The sequence below is a fragment of the Euprymna scolopes genome, unplaced genomic scaffold (genome assembly GCF_053919585.1).
Source record: "Euprymna scolopes isolate OS-2025 unplaced genomic scaffold, ASM5391958v1 sca1, whole genome shotgun sequence".
Lineage (NCBI taxonomy): Eukaryota > Metazoa > Mollusca > Cephalopoda > Sepiida > Sepiolidae > Euprymna > Euprymna scolopes.
In genome coordinates this window covers 416,577-421,202 of record NW_027633102.1, presented here as the reverse complement: position 1 = coordinate 421,202, position 4,626 = coordinate 416,577, and the positions used below count along the sequence as shown (strand labels likewise).

General features: G+C 61.0%; 2 non-coding genes and 1 pseudogene across 2 annotated transcripts in view; all 3 read left to right on the top strand.

The window, feature by feature from the left end:
* The first annotated feature begins 121 nt into the window (after positions 1 to 121).
* LOC145273574 (small subunit ribosomal RNA) lies at positions 122 to 901 on the top strand (annotated as a pseudogene).
* A 402-nt stretch (positions 902 to 1,303) lies between these two features.
* Positions 1,304 to 1,461, top strand: LOC145273295 (5.8S ribosomal RNA). The gene has a single exon (XR_013866292.1). It is a non-coding gene; the product is annotated as a 5.8S ribosomal RNA (ribosomal RNA).
* A 594-nt stretch (positions 1,462 to 2,055) lies between these two features.
* The window catches only part of LOC145273618 (large subunit ribosomal RNA), a 5,715-nt gene continuing 3,144 nt past the window's right edge, over positions 2,056 to 4,626 (top strand). Inside the window, exon 1 of the ribosomal RNA XR_013866439.1 lies at positions 2,056 to 4,626. This exon is cut by the window's right edge and continues 3,144 nt beyond it. This is a non-coding gene — a ribosomal RNA (large subunit ribosomal RNA).

Below are 4,626 nucleotides of genomic sequence, written 5' to 3'. Positions count from 1 at the left end.
AGGTTCGAAGACGATCAGATACCGTCGTAGTTCCGACCGTAAACGATGCCGACCGGCGATCCGCCGGCGTTCGCTTCCATGACCCGGCGGGTAGCCTGCGGGAAACCAGAGTTCGGTTCCGGGGGGAGTATGGTTGCAAAGCTGAAACTTAAAGGAATTGACGGAAGGGCACCACCAGGAGTGGAGCCTGCGGCTTAATTTGACTCAACACGGGAAACTCACCCGGTCCGGACACCGGTAGGATTGACAGATCGATAGCTCTTTCTCGATTCGGTGGGTGGTGGTGCATGGCCGTTCTTAGTTGGTGGAGCGATCCGTCTGGTTGATTCCGATAACGAACGAGACTCCGGCCTGCTAACTAGTGCGCCGATGTCAGTGATTTTTACGGCGGGCTCGGCGTCCTCCGTGGCGCTCGGGTCCGGGTCGGTTTTCTCACGCACTTCTTAGAGGGACGGGTGGCAGAAAGCCACACGAGGCGGAGCGATAACAGGTCTGTGATGCCCTTAGATGTCCGGGGCCGCACGCGCGCTACACTGGAGGTATCAGCGGGGACTTCGCCCCGGCCCGAGAGGGTTGGGAAACCTCTGAACCACCTCCCGTGATAGGGATCGGGGCCTGTAACCAACCCCGTGAACGAGGAATTCCCGGTAGGCGCGGGTCAACAGCCCGCGTCGATCACGTCCCTGCCCTTTGTACACACCGCCCGTCGCTACTACCGATCGAACGGTCCGGTGAGGTCCTCGGATCTGGCCGACGACGCCGCCGGGCAGTGCGCGACGTGTCCGTCACGACACTCGTGCATCTACGCCTCGGCGTTCGATGCCTGGAGAAGACGACCGAACCCGATCGTTTAGAGGAAGTAAAAGTCGTAACAAGGTTTCCGTAGGTGAACCTGCGGAAGGATCATTACCGTTTTCCCGTTCGAGACTGGTTTGTTGTTTTCCGCCTACCTCCTCTGTCTGTCGGCGTCAACGCCTCGAATGCGCGCAAACAAACCTATAAAAGGCGGAGCGAGAGATAGATTTGTGGTGACGCGGAGGTTTTTAAAGCCCCAGCTCTTCTTGCTTGCTTCCGCGTCTTACCACCTGTTTGTTTTTTCGCCCACCGCAAGTGATGGCCGCTTCTTCTTTGCCTTGTCGCCGCTTTATCGTTTTTTGTTTTTTTGCAGCCGCTGTGCCACCGCCGCTAGCTAAAAACAAACTACTCGCGACATTGCAATGCCGTCACGCCTCCTCGCACAGACCTCCTCGCACACTACTAAATCTATATAAACAAAAACTAATATAAAAAAACCCAAGTGCTGAACCCTGGACGGGGGATCACTCGGCTCGTCCGTCGATGAAGAGCGCGGCCAGCCGCGAGAACTGATGCGAATTGCAGGACTCAGTGAACATCGACACCTCGAACGCACATTGCGGCCCCGAGATCCCTTGTCTCGGGGCCACGTCCGGTCGAGAGGCGGAACGTTACATGTCTTTCTCCGTTAACGAAACGACATCTTGCCGTCCCCGTGCCCGCCCGGTCCTCGGCACGGTGGTAACCGGGACGTCGCAGGAGCGAGTGACGAGGGGGAAGAAAAATAAAAAAAGAATTGACTCCTTTCAATGTCTTTTTTTTTTTTAAAACCCTCTCCGGCCTCCTCCTTCGTCTCCCGCTGGCAGACCGCGGAGTCTTTTCCCTTTTCGACCGCGTGAAGAAACACTGTGGAGGAGGAGCAGGAGGAGTCTGTCCGAAAGCAGCCGAAGGGAGAACAAAACAAAAAAAAAGCACCGACCTAACCGACTGCCGACGTAAGCGCCGCCTGCTCGTCTCGCTCTCTGCCTCATGAAGGTGTCTCTCAGCGACGCCTCGAGCAGCGCGACGAGCACGGCCGTCGCACCGTAAAAAGGTGGCCGCGTCGTAGGCAACGTCGGATGGGGAGGACCCAGGCTTTTTTTTAATTGTTGGCTTCTTCATTTTCGGTCGGACGGGCGCTATATCGGCCAGCCGTCGTCACACGGAGGGTACCGATCGAGATTCCTCTCCTCCAAACACCACACTCTACTAAAAAACCGCCGCCCTCGGCTCGGACGAGACGACCCGCTGAACTTAAGCATATCGCTAAGCGGAGGAAAAGAAACCAACCGGGATTCCCTTAGTAACGGCGAGTGAACCGGGAGAAGCCAACGCCGAATCCCGTCGCAAGTAAAAGGCTTCGGGACGTGTGGCGCATGGGTCGAAGGCAGCCGTTCGTTTTCGTCTCGCATAGTTCGGAGTTCCCTCGATCGGGGCCGCCCGCGGCGGGTGCCAGGCCCATTCGGTGCGGACGGCGAGCGACGGCCTTCGATCCGAGAGTCGGGTTGCTTGGGAACGCAGCCCAAATCGGGTGGTAAGCTCCATCCAAGGCTAAATACCGGGACGAGTCCGATAGTCGACAAGTACCGTGAGGGAAAGTTGAAAAGAACTTTGGAGAGAGAGTTCAAGAGAACGTGAAACCGCCCAGGGGTAAACGGGTGGGACCGCTCACCGCGATCGCGGGGGGACTCAGTCCGGTGCTGCCTAGGCTCGAGCCCAAACTCGATGTGTGTTCTTGAAAGAGAGGCCGTCGCGGCACAGGTCGTCGTTCGTCGTGTCCGCGGGGGACTCGTTCCCCGCGGTTCCAGCTTTTGTGCCCGCGTCGCCGACGAAGGAGACGGGCCGCGTGGATAGCGGGAAGGGAAACGTGGTGACGACCGCGGCGTCGGTAGGTGGCTGCGTCGGTTGGCTGCGACGGAGGGGACTCGTCCTCTCGATCGCTGCTGCCGCCGGGCCCTAACCCGCCGCATCCGTCGCCGCCGCTTCTTCTTTCCTCCTGCTCCTCCGCGCGCGACTCCGCTGCACCCGTCCCCTTCATCATCGCTCGGCGTAATCATGGCGCGGGCGCTTCGGCGCGACCTCCGCGCGGCCGGCACCGGACGCACTTCCCCTCCGGTCCGTCGTCGCGACCCGTTCCCGGCGTGCAGGTCGAACACGCGGGTTTTTTTCCGTAGGCGGCAGGCGTTTCATCACCCTGAAAACCCCCGTCTTCCCACCTTGTGAAGTCGGGGGCCACCGGCCGTCGGGCCCGCGAACGTAACTGCCCCTTTCTGCCGGGAACGGAGGAAATCTGACACGATCCGTTACACGTGGCGAGCCGGTCCGTTTTGATCCCGCCGGAAGTCGCGTGCGGGCGACGCACTCTGTGTGTCGCTCCTTAGGCGCCCCACCGTCTCGGGCGCGTGCGCGATGAGAGGCGGGATAGGACTGGCGCGGCCTCGCCGTCACGCACCTCGCCGACGTTTCGGGTTCTTGTCGGGGGCAACCCCGCCCGCGCCCGTTTCCGTTTCCGGAGAGGTCGCTCGGCGACGCTTTTTTACTCGAGCCGCCCGCCACCCCGGGTCAGCGACGTGCATCGGCAACCCACCCGACCCGTCTTGAAACACGGACCGAGGAGTCCTGGCCGTTCGCGAGTCGTAGGGGCCACCTCTGACTAACCCCGAAGGCGAAGCGAAAGCGAGAGAGCGTGTAGGAGGGCGTCGATCGGGAGAGGTGTCGTGGCAAAGTCGTCCGGGGGTCGTCGGGGGGTGTCGTCGGTCTCGTGCCGTCGTCTTCTCTCGCCTCACCCGCCTCCGAGCCGTGCCCGATCCCGCCGGCGCGGCGTTTTCGGCCTTCCGCCGTCGCTGCTGCGGTGCCCGCAACTTTTCCTTTTTTCTCTCTTCCCGAGAGAGATAGGAGAGGGAAGGCTCGTGGCTGACGTGCGGTTGTTTTTCCCTCCTCCCCGAGAGGGACCGGCGCATCATCCAAAAAGGGGAATTGCCGGGCGCCAGCTTCCATATCCTCCTTCCGCCCATCGGTGAGATCCCGCGGCTTGAACTAGTCCTATTTTGTCGTCGAGTTTAGGCGCTGCGCGCGGGCGCATCACCCCCGGGTCGGTTTCCCCTTTTTCCGAGTACGACTCGGCCGACTCTGGCGTAGCGAGCGACCAGGGACCCGAAAGATGGCGATCCACGCCCGGTCGGGATGAAGCCAGAGGAAACTCTGGTGGAAGTCCGAAGCGCCTCTGACGTGCAAATCGATCGTCGGAACCGGGTGTAGGGGCGAAAGACCAATCGAGCCGTCTAGTAGCTGGTTCCCTCCGAAGTTTCCCTCAGGATAGCTGGCGCTCGATCGTCGCAATTCCATCCGGTAAAGCGAACGATTGGAGGCCCCGGGGCCGTTCACGGCCTCGACCTACTCTCGAACTCGGAACGGGTGGAACGGGCCGACTCTCCCGAACGACGGAGCCGACCCATCCGGCCGCCGCCGCCAGCACGCTTCGCTGGGCGGTTGGTCACCTCGAATGCGAGTGCCAAGTGGGCCACTTTTGGTAAGCAGAACTGGCGCTGTGGGATGAACCAAACGTCCGGCTAAGGTGCCTAACGCGACGCCCATGAGATCCCCGAAAGGGTGTCGGTCGATATAGACAGCAGGACGGTGGCCACGGAAGTCGGAATCCGCTAAGGAGTGTGTAACAACTCACCTGCCGAATCGACCGGCCCCGAAAATGGATGGCGCTGGAGCGACGGACCGATGCCGGACCGTCGCGGCGAGGAGCGATGAACTTTCGCGCCGAAACGATGCCGCGACGAG